Source organism: Mustela putorius, unplaced genomic scaffold (genome assembly GCF_011764305.1).
Source record: "Mustela putorius furo isolate JIRA1106 unplaced genomic scaffold, ASM1176430v1.1 tig00000876_pilon_pilon_pilon, whole genome shotgun sequence".
Taxonomy (NCBI): Eukaryota; Metazoa; Chordata; class Mammalia; order Carnivora; family Mustelidae; genus Mustela; species Mustela putorius.
In genome coordinates this window covers 5,140,219-5,160,379 of record NW_025421506.1, presented here as the reverse complement: position 1 = coordinate 5,160,379, position 20,161 = coordinate 5,140,219, and the positions used below count along the sequence as shown (strand labels likewise).

General features: G+C 41.3%; 1 protein-coding gene across 3 annotated transcripts in view; it reads left to right on the top strand.

Moving 5' to 3' along the window:
- Positions 1-624: 624 nt before the first annotated feature.
- FANCC (FA complementation group C) overlaps positions 625-20,161 on the top strand; it is a 286,431-nt gene continuing 266,894 nt past the window's right edge. For all 3 annotated transcript variants that reach the window (XM_045086109.1, XM_045086108.1, XM_004777392.3), the window contains exon 1: positions 625-826. The gene's annotated coding sequence lies outside the window, so the exon portion shown is untranslated. The remainder of the gene's footprint in view (positions 827-20,161) is intronic.

Here is a 20,161-nt window from a genome sequence, read left to right as displayed (position 1 = left end):
CGTGGAGCAAGGAGCCCGATGTGGGACTCGATCCCAGGACGCTGAAATCATGACCTGAGCCGAAGGCAGCTGCTTAACCAACTGAGCCACCCAGGCGTCCCACCATGCACTAAATTTAAAAAACTCACCAAGATAAGCTAATGCTATTAAAAGGAATGGAACTTTACAGAATATTCTTTTCTTTTGGTGGTTTCTTTGAATTTATCTGAAACCCATTCACACTGCATGGAGTTGATTGGGAGGGAAAAGGATTACTAACCCCCAAGATTCCCTTTTTGTGTATGACCACACTACAAAACCAATGCTAGGCCTTGTTTAGTGTTTCTTTTAAAACACTCATCTCCATTTTACGTCCTCTGCATTTTGGACTGAATCCTGCAACACTTGGGCAACAACCTGATTGAAAAACCCCAGGCTTCTCCTCCCCGGGTCTCTCCCGCCATCTAGCCATTGCCACTACTCTGAAAGCTAAGGTAGCTGCAGCTTCCCCAGGATCCCTGGAGCGCGCCAAGCCGGGCCGACTTCCGGCCGGCCGGGCCGGAGCCAGACGCCCCTCCCTCCCCCTAGAGCGCGAGATTCATCGCAATTTTCCCGCGAGGCCGCGGCGAGGCGCGGCACCGTTCGCCAGGCCCCAGAGTGCACTGCGGGTCTAGAGCGCGCGAGCGCCGCTCCACTGCCGAGGGACCGCGGGAAAATTCCAAAAAAGTCAAACAAAACAAAAAACCAGTCCGGGGCAAAGCCAAATTTGCAAGCCACAGAACCCGGGCGGAGGCGTCCTTTCTGCCACTGCCCAAACTGCTGAAGCAGCTCTGGCGCAGACCACCCGGTAAGAGAGAGGCCGCAGAACGAGAGCGCAGGCGGCTGCTCCTCTCGGGGGTCTGGCCGACAAGTCAGCCTGGGGATGGGGGTGGGGAGGGGAGCGCGGGGAGGGAAGACTCGCGAGAACGTTCGCCGTGCCTGGCGCGTCTAGGTGGCTGAGCCGAGCCCCCGCCGTGTGCTAGGGGTGAAGAGGGGCGGTGGGTAGAGTTTTGAGGTGGCGCCAGTCCGCGGAGGGGCGGGGCGGCGGGCGAGGGGCGGGGACGGAGGGCGGGCCAGGCCCGGAGGTGGAGCCGGCGCAGGGGTCACGCGGACGGGAGCCCCCAGAGCGGTGCGACCTCGGAGTGGGCGTTTCGGTTCTTTTTGTTCATTGAACGCTGGCAGCTATGTCTGCTTAAAAGGAGAGGTGCGAAGGTGAATTTCTTCACCCCGGATCCGTGGAGCTGTGAAAATTCGCCTCTTCTAACCCATCACCCTCTACAGCTGGCCGCTTGCTCTCCGTCCGTACCCCCAGGGCGCTGGGAGGGAGTGAGGCTCTTACCCCTTCCGGCCCTTCAGGCCCTTCATCGCAAACGCGGAGGAAGGTTCTGATAGGCGACCGCTACCGCAACAGTCTTTCTTTGAGCGCCAGGCCAAGTCGCGTCCAAATCCCTGAGGAATTTTTTGGGGGAGGGGGGTGTTGTTTCTTGGCTTGCTTTTTTGTATTTACGTGGGCGCTTTTACAACCGTGAATCTTCTGTGGTCATCTTGTATGGGTTAGAAGTCTGGAGGAGGAAAAGATCAGGACTTTTTGAAACATGAGAAATTTGGGACCAGAATTTTTAAGGAAAGAGGCCGAGGACTTTTCCAGCAAAGACTTGTATGTGCCAGTGCTTTTCTCCTAATCTGAAACTGTTTTAAGAATCCCTGGCTGCCGGTTTCCTAATAACTTGCCCATTTAGTGCATGCTAACTGATGTGATTGACTTACCATTTATCACATGAGGAGGGCACTGTTGGGCCACCCAACTTCAGCTATTTATGGATGTCACTCAACTTCAGTGATGTGCAGCTCAGAACCTTTTCTCATTATTTCCCTAAAGAGGGGAGGAAAGGTTGTTACAAATGATTGAATTCATACCATGTGTTGGGATCATTTATTACATAAGCTTAGATAGAAAACATGTTCATTGTGACTATCCATTAAACTTACATCAAACGTTTCAATATAATGGACTGTGCCAGATTCACAGGGCAAGAAGCATTTATATGCATCAAAACAGAGTTTGCTTTTCCTCGTTGTATTAAAGATCTCTTTCCCCAGAGTTAGTTAGGTCCTGCTTATTTAGAATTGGACTAATTTTACTTTAGTATATATTACATTTTAATTAATCTTTTTCATTATTCAGTTGTATTTCTCTTGATTTCTTGAAAAACATTTATTAAGGTTCCAGAAAAGAAAGGCAAAGTATTTTGGAATTTTTTGTACTCTAATGAAAAGCATTAACTGGGTGTGGAAGATGTGTTGCTGCATGTATGTGAAACTGTGCATGTACATTTAAAAATAAATAGTATTTTAAACCAGTTCCATATTTCAGCAAGTAGTTCCAGTAACAATTACACAGATTTTGTATTTATGAAAACCAGCTTCAAGGAGGCCAGCCTGGCCAGTAGAAAGTTGGATTGATTACCTAGGCCACATGGGTAGAAAAACCTCGCATGGTGTGGCAGTTCCAAATTGGTAGTAGTGGAGCCTCAAAGCAGGCTGGAAATCAGTACCAAATGCATTTATAAAATTTAAGGTGGGGTATGTATAGTTTTTGTTCTTGTTTATGGATCTTGAATGACTTACTTTAATATGAAAGAACACCTATGGGAGAGGTACTTTGAGTTAACAGTGCTTCAACAAAACTGTAGTAGAGAAAAAACTTAATTTACAAGAAAAGTTAGATGAGCTACAAATCTTGAGCATTTTATTTTCTACTAGATACCATTTTTTTCTTTTTTATTACTCTGTTTGGAAGAGACCTTGCAGTGTTAACTGATCCATTCTCTTTGGCTCTTCTTAAGTTCTGCTAGGTATGCAGAAATCATTTCCCTCTTAAGGTCTCTGATACAGGAACATCTATAATCTTCCTGGTACCTTTCTCTAGTTACAGGGAAGCCAAGTTCATATGGAAATCACCTTTTTGACTCTGTATACTCTGTTTTCTAAAGAATTAAGTAATTTTTAGTAAATTTTTTTTTTTGGAATTGTGCAGTGATTACTACAATTCATTTTTAGAACATTTATACCACCCTAACAAGTTAGCACATGCAAGTTTGTAGTTGATCCTAGCTGTGGCTTTCAGCTAGGCAATCAGGCAACCATTGATTTGTGTTCTGTCTCTATAGATTAGCCTTTGGGCACCCATATAAATGGATTCTTTCACTTAGCATGATGTTTTTGAGATTTATCCATTTTGTAGCATGTATCAGTACTTCTTATTTATTGCAAAATAGTATCCCATTGTATGGATATACCGCATTTTGTTTATCTGTTCATCTGTTTGTGGAATTGGTGGACACTTGAGTTACTTCTACTTTTTGGCTATTAGGAATAATGTTGCTGTGGACATTCATGTGCAAGTCTTTGCAAATATGTTCTCATTTTTCTTGGATAGATACTTATGAGTGGAATTGCAATATTGTATCATAAGTTCATGTTTAACTTTTTAAAGAAACTGCCAGACTTTTCGAATGGGGCTGTACCATATTATATTCCCACCAGCAGTGTATAGGGTTTTAATTTTTCCAGAACACCATTTATTGTGTCTTTTTAAAATAGCCATCGTAGTGGTTGTGAAAGTAGTATTTCATTGTGGTTTTATTTTTGTTTTATTTTATTTTAAAAGAAATTTTATTTATTTGACAGGAAGAGAGACAGGGAACTCAAGCAGGGGGATTGGGAGAGAGAGAAGCAGGCTTCCTGCTGAGCAGGGCCAATCTTAGGACCTAGGGTTCATGAAGGCATATCCCAGTGCCCAATGACTGAGCCATCCAGGTGTCCCTCATTGTGGTTTTAATTTGTTTCTCTATTGGCCAATGATGTTGAATATATTTTCATATGCATATTAGCAGTTTCTTTGTCAGTTTTGAAATATCTGTTTTTTATTGGGTTATGTCAACCTTTTAAAGGTAAAAGGTAGGTGATTCAGGCAGCAAAATCAGGTTTATTTAGGAACAGCAGAGGAACCGTAATTCGGGACAAGCAAACTGTGGTGAACCGTAAAAGTCCTGAGAGCAAAGTAGACATGTCCTTTTTAGAGGAAGGGAGGAAGTTTGGGAGGGTCTCTTTTGAACAGAAATTTAATGGAAGAAAATGAGAATTTGAAACGGTGGCAGCTTCTCATTGGCTGTAGGTGAGGGCAGCTTGTTGTTGCTGGGAGGAGAGCAAACCTTCCTTCTTACTGCTGGACTGTGTAAGCTGGGACAAGTGATATGTTGTGAGTCATCTCTTCATGGTTTCAAAATTCCAATTTTGAGTTAGATTTCTTTAACACCTTTTCAAATCTTTGTTAATATCACTGATCAAAAGTTGAGCCGTCTGTTCCTTGTTAGAATTGTTTTTGTCTTTTGGTGCTAGTAAGGACCTTTCCTGTACTCCCTATGCTGTCCCACAGCATAGGGAGGTGCACAGATTGAAGAGCACTGAAGCCATCTTGAGTAACAAGGAATAGTGGGAGGGAGAACTCTCAGGTATTTCTTTCTTTTTTTTTTTTCCATTTTCTTTGTAACTTTATAAACATATATTTTTATCCTCAGGGGTACAGGTCTGTGAATCACCAGGTTTACACACTTCACAGCACTCACCAGATCACATACCCTCCCCAATGTCCATAATCCCACCCCTTCTCCCAAACCCCCTCCCCCCGGCAACCCTCAGTTTGTTTTGTGAGATTAAGAGTCACTTATGGTTTGTCTCCCTCCCAATCCCATCTTGTTTCATTTATTCTTCTTCTACCCACTTAAGCCTCCATGTTGCATCACCACTTCCTCATATCAGGGAGATCATGTGATAGTTGTCTTTCTCTGCTTGACTTATTTCGCTAAGCATGATACGCTCTAGTTCCATCCACGTCGTTGCAAATGGCAAGATTTCATTTCTTTTGATGGCTGCATAGTATTCCATTGTGTATATATACCACATCTTCTTGATCCATTCATCTGTTGATGGACATCTAGGTTCTTTCCATAGTTTGGCTATTGTGGACATTGCTGCTATAAACATTCGGGTGCATGTGTCCCTTTGGATCACTACATTTGTATCTTTAGGGTAAATACCCAATAGTGCAATTGCTGGGTCATAGGGCAGTTCTATTTTCAACATTTTGAGGAACCTCCATGCTGTTTTCCAGAGTGGCTGCACCAGCTTGCATTCCCACCAACAGTGTAGGAGGGTTCCCCTTTCTCCGCATCCTCGCCAGCATCTGTCATTTCCTGACTTGTTGATTTTAGCCATTCTGACTGGTGTGAGGTGATATCTCATTGTGGTTTTGATTTGTATTTCCCTGATGCCGAGTGATATGGAGCACTTTTTCATGTGTCTGTTCGCCATCTGGATGTCTTCTTTGCAGAAATGTCTGTTCATGTCCTCTGCCCATTTCTTGATTGGATTATTTGTTCTTTGGGTGTTGAGTTTGCTAAGTTCTTTATAGATTCTGGACACTAGTCCTTTATCTGATATATCATTTGCAAATATCTTCTCCCATTCTGTCAGTTGTCTTTTGATTTTGTTAACTGTTTCCTTTGCTGTGCAAAAGCTTTTGATCTTGATGAAATCCCAGTAGTTCATTTTTTCCCTTGCTTCCCTTGCCTTTTGCGTTGTTCCTAGGAAGATGTTGCTGCGGCAGAGGTCGAAGAGGTTGCTGCCCGTGTTCTCCTCAAGGATTTTGATGGATTCCTTTCGTACATCGAGGTCCTTCATCCATTTTGAGTCTATTTTTGTGTGTGGTGTAAGGAAATGGTCCAATTTCATTTTTCTGCATGTGGCTGTCCAATTTTCCCAGCACCATTTATTGAAAAGGCTGTCTTTTTTCCATTGGACATTCTTTCCTGCTTTGTCGAAGATTAGTTGACCATAGAGTTGAGGGTCTATTTCTGGGCTCTCTATTCTGTTCCATTGATCTATGTGTCTGTTTTTGTGCCAGTACCATGCTGTCTTGATGATGACAGCTTTGTAATAGAGCTTGAAGTCCGGAATTGTGATGCCACCAACGTTGGCTTTCTTTTTCAATATCCCTTTGGCTATTCGAGGTCTTTTCTGTTTCCATATAAATTTTAGAATTATTTGTTCCATTTCTTTGAAAAAGATGGATGGTACTTTGATAGGAATTGCATTAAATGTGTAGATTGCTTTAGGTAGCATAGACATTTTCACAATATTTATTCTTCCAATCCAGGAGCATGGAACATTTTTCCATTTCTTTGTGTCTTCCTCAATTTCTTTCATGAGTACTTTATAGTTTTCTGAGTATAGATTCTGTGTCTCTTTGGTTAGGTTTATTCCTAGGTATCTTATGGTTTTGGATGCAATTGTAAATGGGATGGACACCTTAATTTCTCTTTCTTCTGTCTGGCTGTTGGTGTAGAGAAATGCAACTGATTTCTGTGCATTGATTTTATATCCTGACACTTTACTGAATTCCTGTATAAGTTCTAGCAGTTTTGGAGTGGAGTCTTTTGGGTTTTCCACATATAGTATCATATCATCTGCGAAGAGTGATAATTTGACTTCTTCTTTGCCGATTTGGATGCCTTTAATTTCCTTTTGTTGTCTGATTGCTGAGGCTAGGACCTCTAGTACGATGTTGAATAGCAGTGGTGATAATGGACATCCCTGCCGTGTTCCTGACCTTAGCGGAAAAGCTTTCAGTTTTTCTCCATTGAGAATGATATTTGCGGTGGGTTTTTCATAGATGGCTTTGATGATATTGAGGTATGTGCCCTCTATCCCTACACTTTGAAGAGTTTTGATCAGGAAGGGATGTTGTACTTTGTCAAATGCTTTTTCAGCATCTATTGAGAGTATCATATGGTTCTTGTTCTTTCTTTTATTGATGTGTTGTATCACATTGACTGATTTGCGGATGTTGAACCAACCTTGCAGCCCTGGAATAAATCCCACTTGGTCGTGGTGAATAATCTTTTTAATGTACTGTTGAATCCTATTGGCTAGTATTTTGTTGAGTATTTTCACATCTGTGTTCATCAAGGATATCGGTCTATAGCTCTCTTTTTTGGTGGGATCCTTGTCTGGTTTTGGGATCAAGGTGATGCTGGCTTCATAAAATGAGTTTGGAAGTTTTCCTTCCATTTCTATTTTTTGGAACAGTTTCATGAGAATAGGAATTAGTTCTTCTTTAAATGTTTGGTAGAATTCCCCCGGGAAGCCGTCTGGCCCTGGGCTTTTGTTTGTTTGGAGATTTTTAATGACTGTTTCAATCTCCTTACTGGTTATGGGTCTGTTCAGGCTTTCTATTTCTTCCTGGTTCAGTTGTGGTAGTTTATATGTTTCTAGGAATGCATCCATTTCTTCCAGATTGTCGAATTTATTGCCGTAGAGTTGCTCATAGTATGTTCTTATAATAGTTTGTATTTCTTTGGTGTTAGTTGTGATCTCTCCTCTTTCATTCATGATTTTATTTATTTGGGTCCTTTCTCTTTTCTTTTTGATAAGTCGGGCCAGGGGTTTATCAATTTTATTAATTCTTTCAAAGAACCAGCTCCTACTTTCGTTGATTTGTTCTATTGTTTTTTTGGTTTCTATTTCATTGATTTCTGCTCTGATCTTTATGATTTCTCTTCTCCTGCTGGGCTTAGGGTTTCTTTCTTGTTCTTTCTCTAGCTCCTTTAGGTGTAGGGTTAGGTTGTGTACCTGAGACCTTTCTTGTTTCTTGAGAAAGGCTTGTACCGCTATATATTTTCCTCTCAGGACTGCCTTTGTTGTGTCCCACAGATTTTGAACCGTTGTATTTTCATTATCATTTGTTTCCATGATTTTTTTCAATTCTTCTTTAATTTCCCGGTTGACCCATTCATTCTTTAGAAGGATACTGTTTAGTCTCCATGTATTTGGGTTCTTTCCAAACTTCCTTTTGTGGTTGAGTTCTAGCTTTAGAGCATTGTGGTCTGAAAATATGCAGGGAATGATCCCAATCTTTTGATACCGGTTGAGTCCTGATTTAGGACCGAGGATGTGATCTATTCTTGAGAATGTTCCATGTGCACTAGAGAAGAATGTGTATTCTGTTGCTTTGGGATGAAATATTCTGAATATATCTGTGATGTCCATCTGGTCCAGTGTGTCGTTTAAGGTCTTTATTTCCTTGCTGATCTTTTGCTTGGATGACCTGTCCATTTCAGTGAGGGGAGTGTTAAAGTCCCCTACTATTATTGTATTATGGTTGATGTGTTTCTTTGATTTTGTTATTAATTGGTTTATATAGTTGGCTGCTCCCACATTGGGGGCATAGATATTTAAAATTGTTAAATCTTCTTGTTGGACAGACCCTTTGAGTATGATATAGTGTCCTTCCTCATCTCTTATTATAGCCTTTGGCTTAAAATCTAATTGATCTGATATAAGGATTGCCACTCCTGCTTTCTTCTGATGTCCATTAGCATGGTAAATTCTTTTCCACCCCCTCACTTTAAATCTGGAGGTGTCTTCGGGCTTAAAAATGTGTTTCTTGGAGGCAACATATAGATGGGTTTTGTTTTTTTATCCATTCTGATACCCTGTGTCTTTTGACAGGGGCATTTAGCCCATTCACATTCAGGGTAACTATTGAGAGATATGAATTTAGTGCCATTGTATTGCCTGTAAGGTGACTGTTACTGTATATGGTCTCTGTTCCTTTCTGATCTACCACTTGTAGGCTCTCTCTTTGCTTAGAGGACCCCTTTCAATATTTCCTGTAGAGCTGGTTTGGTATTTGCAAATTCTTTCAGTTGTTGTTTGTCCTGGAAGCTTTTAATCTCTCCTTCTATTTTCAATGATAGCCTAGCTGGATATAGTATTCTTGGCTGCATGTTTTTCTCATTTAGTGCTCTGAAAATATCATGCCAGCTCTTTCTGGCCTGCCAGGTCTCTGTGGATAAGTCAGCTGCCAATCTAATATTTTTACCATTGTATGTTACAAACTTCTTTTTCCCGGGCTGCTTTCAGGATTTTCTCTTTGTCATTGAGACTTGTAAATTTTACTATTAGGTGACGGGGTGTGGGCCTATTCTTATTGATTTTGAGGGGCATTCTCTGAACCTCCTGAATTTTGATGCTCGTTCCCTTTGCCATATTGGGGAAATTCTCCCCAATAATTCTCTCCAGTATACCTTCTGCTCCCCTCTCACTTTCTTCTTCTTCTGGAATCCCAATTATTCTAATGTTGTTTCGTCTTATGGTGTCACTTATCTCTCGAATTCTCCCCTCGTGGTCCAGTAGCTGTTTGTCCCTCTTTTGCTCAGCTTCTTTATTCTCTGTCATTTGGTCTTCTATATCACTAATTCTTTCTTCTGCCTCATTTATCCTAGCAGTGAGAGCCTCCATTTTTGATTGCACCTCATTAATAGCTTTTTTGATTTCACCTTGGTTAGATTTTAGTTCTTTTATTTCTCCAGAAAGGGCTTTTATATCTCTCGAGAGGGTTTCTCTAATATCTTCCATGCCTTTTTCGAGCCCGGCTAGAACCTTGAGAATTGTCATTCTGAACTCTAGATCTGACATATTACCGATGTCTGTATTGATTAGGTCCCTAGCCTTCGGTACTGCCTCTTGTTCTTTTTTTTGTGTTGAATTTTTACGTCTTGTCATTTTGTCCAGATAAGAGTAAATGAAGGGGCAAGTAAAATACTAAAGGGTGGCAACAACCCCAGGAAAATATGCTTTAACCAAATTAGAAGAGATCCAAAATCGTGAGTGGGGAGAAAGGGGATAAAAAGAGGTTCAAAAAGGAAGAAAGAAGAAAGAAAGAAAAAAAAAAACAAAAAGAAAAGAAAAAAAATAAAAAGAAAAGAAAAGAATTTTTAAAAAAAGAAAACACCTAAGAAAAATGTAAAAAAATATATATATATTAGATAAACTAGTAAAAATCGTTAAAAAAGAAAAAGGTAACAGTTAAAAAAAAAATTTTACCCGAAGGCGAGAAAAAAAAAAAATGAAAAAGAAAAAATTAAATTAACTGCAAGACTAAAAAAAAATCACAGGAAAAAAGCCATGAGTTCCGTGCTTGGCTTTCTCCTCCTCTGGAATTCTGCTGCTCTCCTTGGTATTGAAACCGCACTCCTTGGTAGGTGAACTTGGTCTCGGCTGGATTTCTTGTTGTTCTTCTGGGGGAGGGGCCTGTTGTAGTGATTCTCAAGTGTCTTTGCCCCAGGCGGAATTACATCGCCCTTACCCGGGGCCGGGGTGAGTAATCCGCTTGGGTTTGCTTTCAGGAGCTTTTGTTCCCTGAGCGCTTTCCGTAGAGTTCCAGAGGACGGGAATACAAATGGCGGCCTCCTGGTCTCCGGCCCGGAGGAGCCGAGAGCCCAGGGCCCCACTCCTCAGTGCGCCCTCAGAGAACAGCGCCCAGTAACTCCCGTCTGCCTGATCTCCGGCCGCGCTCCGAGCTCACCGAGCCTGCGACCGGTTCAAGGTAACACCGAGCTGTGAGCTTACTGTCGGCTCTGTCTCTGTAGCCGGCTTTCCCGTTCCAATACCCGCAAGCTCTGCGTCACTCAGACACCCCCGATCCTTCTGTGACCCTGCGGGACCTGAGGCCACGCTGACCCCACGTGGGCTTCGCCCCGGTTTAGCCTCTGGAGCGATGTCCCTCAGCGGAACAGACTTTTAAAAGTCCTGATTTTGTGCGCGGTTGCTCCGCCGCTTGCCGGGAGCCGGCCCCTCCCCCCGGGGTCTATCTTCCCGTCGCTTTGGATTCACTTCTCCGCCGGTCCTACCTTTCAGAAAGTGGTTGTTTTTCTGTTTCCAGAATTGCTGTTCTTCTTCTCTTCGATCTGCCGATGGATTTTCAGGTGTTTGCAATCTTTAGATAAGCTATCTAGCTGATCTCCGGCTAGCTGAAGCAGTCTCAGCTTGCTACTTCTCCGCCATCTTGACTCCTCCCCCCCTCTCAGGTATTTCTGATTCAAAGTCTGTATCTTATCAAGGTTATAAGCATTGGAGATCTCTTGAAGTGGTGAGGCTGCATCACCCAGGTGGGTATGTCCTTTCTACAAGGCTTTGACAGACAACAGATACAAAGCTTAAAAATGATTATAGAGAATGATATGAGGAGCAGAATAATGACATCAGTATATATAAAAGTCCTGAACCAGGAGCCCAGACCCGAAAGTGACTGGCTATAGAGCAGAGCACCCTAGATCTTCAGGTGGAATTTATCGTAGCTAATTTTATGTGATCGGGTTTCCACTTTGGAGGATTTATCCATGTGCAACAGGTTTTGTTTGCTGTTGCATAAATGCTTCCTTTTTCAGCAAGTAGGTAATCAAAGGCTATATGCATAACTCAAAGATATTGTGGGTTCAATTCCAACACTGTAATAAAGCAAATATTACAGTAAAGTAAATATTGCAATAAGGCAAGTCATGTTTTGGTTTCCCAGTGCATATAAAAGTTATGTTTATACTATACTGTAGTCTATTAAGTGTATGATAGCATTATGTCTTAAAAAATACATACCTTAATTTAAAAAGACTTTATTACTAAAAAATGCTAACCATCTGAGCTTTCAGCAAGTTATAATCACTGATCACAGATCACTGTAACAAATATAATAATAAGTTTGAAATAGCATGAGAATAACTAAAAGGTGACACACAAAGTGAGCAAATGCTTTCGTAAAAATGGCACTAATAGACTTAACTCTGGGTTGCCACAAACCTTCAGTGTGTGGAAAAAAAAAATTGAAGTATCTGTGAAGTGCTATAAAGTGAAGCACAGTTAAATAAGGAATGCCTGTGCTTTAGCAATTGACCGAGTGTTTGTTGTTGGGCTCCTGTTGTCTTACAGCAGGGCTTGGCAAGTTTTCCCAGTTCCAGAGGGAGATTTCTAGTCCTTTGTTCATTTTGTCCATTGTCATGGAAGTCCACAAAATCACCCTTCTGATGGAGGCAAATCCAGAGTCACATATACCTCCTGGGAGTTACCTTTTTAATATGGCAATGAAGTTTTAGTTGGGAAAACCTTTATGAGGCTTCAGATTTCTTGTGGATGTCCTTGGGGGCAGTTAGAAATCCAAGTATGCACAGGCTGCCCCTGGTGTTCTACACATTCATAGGCCCAGTAAGAGGCCCAATGATTCACCACAAAGATAAAACCGCATACTCCTACTGTGGTTTGATTATTAATAATGGTATTAGTTGGGATTATTCAGTTGGCCCTTTTGAGCCCAGGGTCACTGGTTTTTAGGGAATAATTAGGGAGAAACTCTCTTGTTCTGTGGACTCTGTTCTTGAAGGCCGTACAGACAGGGGTTATTTTGCTACAGCAAGCAGCTGTGAGGTAGTAGTGAGAATGGGGAACTGTACGAGTGGAATGGGTGTAATGAGTTGCATTGAGAGTTATGATGGGACAGAGGGTAGAGAAGATCTGTAGAAACTGTTGTAGAAATTTGACTCAGAAAGAAATATCTTCACCTCCCTCCCCTCTAGCAACCCTCAGTTTGTTTCCTGTGATTAAGAGTCTCATGGGGGGGATGGGGTAAAAGAGTGATTTTATGAACACTGAGTATTATTCTAAGACTGATGAATCACTGACCTCTACCTATGAAACCAATAATATATTTTATGTTAATTAATTGGATTTAAATTTTTTAAAAACTTTGCTTGGGGAAAAAAAAAATGAAAGAAACACCCTGAAGGATGAGGGTATAGTTAGTGGTTGCATTGGAGATGGAGGCAAAGTTGGCTTCAGGGAAGACTAGAAGTTCACAGTTGTCATGGACCGATCCGGGTTTCTGATGGCAGATCCAACAGTGAGAAATTCTTCCCCTTTTGCCAGGGAAAGGGAAATGTGGTGTCTCTCCCAGTCGGATGGGGTGGAAGCCAGCAGTGTGGGCAATGAAAGGATTCACCTGAGGCAGAACAAAGGTGATAGAAATTTATTTAATTTTATTTAATACATCCAAGGAAGCAGGAGGCAAGATAGCGAAGGAGAGATTGTCTGCCACGGTAGTAGGTTTTTAAAGGTGGAAGGTGAGGAGGTATGGGGACATGGAAGTTTCCCTTTTTTGGTAACTGACTGGTTGTAAGTAGCCATTTGGTCAGTTAGGGCTTATGGGTATTTGGAGGTGGGTGGGTGGTCAGTTAGGGCTTATGGGTATTTGGAGGTGGGTGGCTAAGTTTCCACTGCTCAAACCTTTTGGCCAAAGATGGCTTCTACAAAATGCAGACAAGGTCATTGTCTCTCCAGCATAGAGAAGAAGAAAATAAGGCGAGAAAAAGCAGAAAGGAGAGAATGTACAGGTCTACCCTCATCATCTTGGGAAAACTCTGCTTTAGCTGTTGTTTGCTTCAGTTCCTGGAAATCCTTAATTTTAGGTCACCATTTGGTGTGCATGTTTAGTCCGTGTTTGAGGGTTTCTTTAGATGAAACCCATGGATCCAGGAGTCAACTACATGGAATTTGCAGGCATAAGAATTAGTCAATAATTACCTTTCTAGTGTGGTTGAGGAGTCTTTTTGAAGTTGTCCTTTCTAATAAAGGACATCCCGAGATTACAGGATGTTGTGCTTGGGGTCTTCATCTCCTGGGAACATGCTGTGAAAAGATTGTTCTGTTAGTGCATTACTGTTTTCAAGGGATGTAATTAGAACTTTGCAGTACTGAAGTATATCTCCTTTTATTAGGTGTGGGTCAAAAAATGTTGAAGCTACATTTGCATAGGGCACTCAATAATTATCTCAAAGGTGAGAACTTGTGGATTCCAAAGGGGTGGATCTGAGATTAAGAAGGACTAAGGCAGTTCTTTTGGCCAGGGTATTTGAAAGTTTTCCACAAATTTTGCCAATTGAGTTTTGATTTTGCTGCTGTTTTATTCAGTTAGTCCTGAAGACTGAGGATGATAAGTGAAGGAAGGATGTGAAGGATGATAATTGACAGTGAAAATGCTACAGAGCCAGCCAGACATCACAGACTCACCATGTATTTGACCACTACAATGAGTTTTTTGATCACTGTAGGGTTTAAGAGGGGTTCCTCAGGTAGGAATGATTTTTTTTTTTTTCCCAGTTGGATTTTAGCTACTGAAAAGGAAAGTTGCTTATCTTTAAAAGTTAAAGGTTCAGTTTAGCTACTGAAGAGGAAAGTTACTTACCCAGTGGGAAGACATATGAATCATTGCCAAAACATATTTGTACCAATGAAATGGACGTAGCTGAATAAAGTCTATTTTCCAAACCTTGAATGCAAACCATTTGGCAATTTAAAGTACCCAGGAGCAGTGAGGCTAGGTTTCCCTGGATTGTGTTTTGGGCAAGTGGGGTAGTCAGAGTAGGCCTTTTTTTGTGGCTTTGCTAATATTTCCCCATTGGTATTGACTCAGAAACCTTATCATTTTATCCATAGACCACTGGTTTAGAGCATGTACAGTCGTCACTAATGGGAACTTTAAAAATAAACTCAAAATGGATTAAAGACCTAAATGTGAGACCTGAAATTATAAAATTCCTAGAAGAAATTTCTTTGTAATTTCTTTGACATTGGCCATAAAAAATTTTTCTAGATATGTCTCCTGAGGCAAGGGAAACAAAACCAAAAATAAACTATTGGGAATATATCAAAATAAAAAACTTTAGCACAGTGATGGAAACCATCAACAAAACAAAAGGCAACCTATTGAATGGGAGAAGGTATTTGCAAATGGCATATCCAATAAGGAGTTAATATCTGAAATACATACAGAGGTTAGACAATTGAACACCAAAAAAAAAAAGAAAAGAAAATCCAATGAAGAATGGGCAGAGGACCTGAATAGACATTCCTCCAAAGAAGACATACAGATGGCTGAAAGACATAGGAAAAGATGCTCAACATCAGGGGCGCCTGGGTGGCTCAGTGGGTTAAGCCACTGCCTTCGGCTCAGGTCATGATCTCAGGGTCCTGGGATCGAGTCCCACATCGGGCTCTCTGCTCGGCAGGGAGCCGGCTTCCCTCTCTCTCTCTCTGCCTGCCTCTCCATCTACTTGTGATTTCTTTCTGTCAAATAAATAAATAAAATCTTAAAAAAAAAAAAAGATGCTCAACATCACTAACCATCAAGGAAATGCAGATCAAACCCTCCCTGGGATATCACCTTACATCTGTCAGATGGATGAAGTAAAAAAGACAGGAAATAACAAGTGTTGATGAAGTTGTGGAGGAAAAGGAACCCTTGTGCACTGTTGGTGGGTATGCAGATTGGTGTAACCATTGTGAAAAACAGTATGGAGTTTCCTTAAAAAATTTTTTTAAAAATATTTATTTGATAATGAGAGACACAGCAAGAGAGGGAACACAAGCAGGGGGAGTGGGAGAGGGAGAAGCAGGCTGTCCGCTGAGCAGGAAGCCTGGTCCGGGACTCCATCCTAGGACCCTGGGATCATGACCTGAGCCAAAGGTCACTTAATGACTGAGACACCCAGGTACCCCTCGAAATATTAAAAATAGAATTATCATGATTTAGTAATCGTACTGCTGCTATTTACCTAAAGAAAATGAAAGCATATATATTTTGAAAAGACATATACACCCTGTGTTTATTGCAGCATTAGTTACAATAGCCAAGATATAGAAATAAGCATGTCCAGTGATAGATGAATGGATGAAGGTATGGTGTACACACACACACACACACACACACACAGAGGAATATTACTCAGCCATAAAGAAGAGATCTTTCCATTTACAGTAACATGGATATACCTAGAGGGTATAATACTCAGTGAAATAAGTCAGGCAGAAAAAGACACACATGTGATTTTACTCTTACATGGAATTTAAGAAATAAAAACAAATGAACAAACAGAAAAAAGAGGCAAAAAACCCCCCAGATTCCTAAATACAGAGAATAAACTGGTGGTTGCCAGAGGAGAGGTGGATGAAGTGATGGGAAATAAATAAAGACTAATAAGAGGTATACTTATCTTGATGAATATTGAAGAATGTATAATAGTGTTGAATCATTGTGTTACAAACCTGAAATGAACATAATACTTGTTTATTGTATGTTAATTTAAAAAGGGAAGAAAGAGGGGCACCTGGGTGCTCAGTGGTTTAAAGCCTCTGCCTTCGGCTTGGGTCATGATCCAAGGGTCCTGGGATTGAGCCCCGCATGGGGCTCTCTACTCAGTGGGGAGCCTGCTTTCTCCTCTCTCTCTCTGCCTGCCTCTCTGCCTACTTGTGATCTCTGTCAAATAAATAAATAAAAATCTTTAAAAAAAAAAAAAAGGGAAGAAAGAACTAGAATTACAGAATTTCTGGCAGGATTGAGCTTTTATTTGGCCCAAAACACAAGTTTCTCTTTTTATCATACCTGCCACCATTTGATTGCCAATATTGTTTTTCCTTTTTTGGTGCTGATTGTCTCTAGTCAGTCTCTCCAGGCTACCCTTTGGAGGTGAGTTCCTTTGGACCATAACAGAGATTTGACTTTTGGACCCTATGAGACCAGGATTTTTTGTGGAAAAGTCAGTGAGGTGATTTCCTGTACCTTTCAGAGAGTCAAGCTTAGAATGCCCCTGGACCTTAATACTAGCCAAAGCAGCAGGTAAGAATATAGCATCCAATAATTACTGAAGTTAAGGGCCGTTTTCAGTTTTATCTCTGCTGGAAGTAAAAAAGCCACGTTGTTTATATAACATTCCAAAATCCTGAGCCACTCCAAAGGCATGTCTATTCTTAGTGAACATGTAGTGAAAATGTTATCCTAAGCCCTTGCTTATGATACAGCCCTAAAGATTGCATATAATTTGACTTCATGGGCTGAAATAGCCAAAGGCAGAGGTGCTGCTTCAATTATTTCAAAAGTTGATACCTCATACTCAGCACAATATTAACAATTTTCATCTTTCAGGTAAGGACCATTGGTGAGCCATGAAAAGTCAGTGTTCTCTGAAGTTTTCTGTAAATCATCATGTGGGGCAGCAGGTGATTTGTCAGTATTTAGTAGTTGTGGGGGGCTTTCATCAGTAGAGGAGGGGAGAAGATTAGCAGGATTAAGGTTACTATAGTGAACAAGAGTGATATAAGGGGCAGTTAATGGGGTGATTTTATAGGAAGTGAAGTGGCTAAATGAAAGATGTTTTGTATGATGAGAGTTAAGAAGAGTTTTGACAGCATGTGGCACAAAGATGGTTAAAGGGGATCCCATGATTGTTCCTTCAGTGGCCTTTACAAGAAGGGCAGTAGCAGGTATAGCAGTGAGGAAGGGGGATATCCCTAGGCTACAGGATTTAGTTGTTGACTGTAATATCCTGTGGGTTGGTGGTGCTTCTCATGTTTTTGGGTGAGTATCCCAAGGGCATTCCATTTTTTGTATACAGCCAATAAAGGGAGTTGATAATTGGGGTGTCCAAGGGCCAGGAGATGGTTATTAAACGAAATCTTTCAAGATCTGAAAAGTCATGTAATCACATTCTTCCTAGGTTAGAAGTTTTTAAGCAAGTTTTTTTTTTTTTTTTTTTAAGATTTTATTTATTCATTTGACAGACAGAGATCACAAGTAGGGAGAGAAGCAGGCAGAGTGAGAGAGGAGGAAGCAGGCTCCCTGCTGAGCAGAGAGCCTGATGCGGGGCTCAATCCCAGGATCCTGAGATCATGACCTGAGCCGAAGGCAGAGGCTTTAACCCACTGAGCCACCCAGGTGCCCTTAAACAAATTTTATAAAGGTTGGGCCATAAGGGAAAAGTTTGGGATCCAGTTGCAACAATAGCCTGTCAACTTGAGAAAACCTCACAGCTGATATTTATAGTATTTGGGCTTTGAGAAGTTCAGGGTGCCGTGAAGCCTGTGTGATCTAGAAGCTGTCCTTATTCTAAGGTTAAATGTTTTAAGTATCAAATTTAAATTCAAACAAATTACAATTTTTTAAGAGGCTTTCTATCCCTTTTTGGCTTGGAGTTCTAGCAAACACGTTATCTAATTATGAGGAGGCTTGGGAAGAGGAGCAGAGAAGTAAGTCATCCACATACGTTATTAAAGTAGAGTCTCCAGGGAATTTGGTATCATCTGGCTCAGGCTTTAAGGTTTGTGACAAATAAGGGTTTTCCATGAAACTCTGGGGCATTATTGGTCAGGTTATAGTGCTGTTCTTCCCAAGCAAAGGCAAAAAGATACTTACTAATTTTATTTACTGGGATACCGAAGAAAACACTTCATCAGTCAATCATGGAAGAAAATTTGCTCTCAGTAGGGATGGAAGCTAATACGGTGGGGTTAGGGACAACAGAGTGGCAAAGCAATGACAATATTGTTTATGGCTCAGGAGTCCTGATGAGCTTCCCTCTGTGGCCATTTGGTTTCTTCACAGTTAAAATGGTGTTGCCTGGTGCAGGGGATAAGGAGGGACGGGGTCTAATAGACTTCTGTAATTGCCTTAATGCCTTGAAGGGCCTCTTTATTTATAGGGTATTGGTTAATTCTGGGTAGAGATTTTGAAGAATTTGTTTGGATCTTTAACAGGAGGTGCACTATGGATCCTGTAAATATCAGTTGAGGATTTTGCCATAGAGAGGATGGTAGCTGATCCACTAGGGACAAATGATTAATGTCCTTGGAATAGCTATATTGATATCAGAGATGGAGGAAATAAAAGACGTTGAAGGGTCATCTGTCTTATCCAGTTCGCTATTTCAGTTGCTGCTGTCAAATTCTAGAATTATTTTCACCTTTTGGAAGAAAAATCCCAGCATGATATTTTTCTAAGAAATCTTGGCCCAATAAATGAACAGGGCCAGAGAACCTAAGGAGAAAAGGATGGGTATCTCTGAAGGTATTTTGGGTACATTTGAAAGCCTCCAGGTAGCAATTAAGATAGGGATCCCATTTAGTCTGTTTAATTTTAGAGCTCTGGTCTTCTAATTTGGTTCTGAAAAATAAAAGTTTGGGTGATTGAAGGTTCTCCACTATGGCCATTGGAGTTGTAAGTTATCCCACTTAGTTAAGGATGCACAAGAGGGGGGACTGTAGTTTTTGAACATAAAACTGACTGGCATCCCAGAAGGAGGACTGTCTTGAGAGAATTTACAGGATTGGGATCTTCTTATACTTCAAAAACAGAAGTTCAGAATATAAATGAATATCACTAAAAGGACTATACCTTCAAGAAAACAGATTGCCAATTAAGTGGAGAGCTCACCAAAAAGGAGGGAGCTTGAAGCTGAGAGAAGACTTTCTGAACTGAAAGGAAGAAGACAAATCAAGCAGAAAGCAATAAGGGGTACAAGTGGGTGCCATATGTGGTTCTAGGGGTTGTTAGTTCCTCTTGGGTTCATTGCCTTTGGATTCTGACACCAGGAAATGTCAACCTTTAAAAAAAAAATGTAAGTGAATAACCAGCAAAATCAAATTTAGGGGCACCTGGGTGGCTCAGTGGGTTAAGCCTCTGCCTTCGGCTCAGGTCATGATCTCAGGGTCCTGGGATCGAGCCCAGCATTAGGCTCTCTGCTCAGCAGGGAGCCTGCTTCCCCCTCTCTCTCTGCCTGCCTCTCTGCCAATTTTTGATCTCTGTCTGTCAAATAAATAAATAATGGGCACCTGGGTGGCTCAGTGGGTTAAAGCCTCTGCCTTCGGCTCAGGTCATGGTCCTGGGGTCCTGGATCGAGCCCCGCATCGGGCTCTCTGCTCAGCAGGGAGCCTGCTTCCTCCTCTCTCTCTGCCTGCTTCTCTGCCTACTTGTGATCTCTGCCTGTCAAATAAACAAATAAAATCTTTAAAAATAAATAAATAAATAAATAAAAATCTTTTAAAAATCAAGTTTATTTGGAAATAGCTGAGGAATTGCAATTCAGGAGAAGGAAACTATGGTGAACGATAGGCAAATCCTGAGATTACAAGTAGGCAGAGAGGCAGGCAGAGAGAGAGGAAGGGAAGCAGGCTCCCTACCAAGCAGAGAGCCCGATGCAGCGCTCGATCCCAGGACCCTGAGATCATGACCTGCGCCAAAGGCTGAGGCTTTACCCCACTGAGCCACCCAGCCTCCCCCCGCAACTTTCTCTTAATAAATAAAATCTTAAAAAAAAAATGGAGAGGAACATCCTTTTATAGAGGAAAGGAGGAATTTGGAGGGTTTGTTTTGGACAAAGTTCATTAGAAGAATATGAGAGTTCACAATGTTCGTGGCTATTCATTG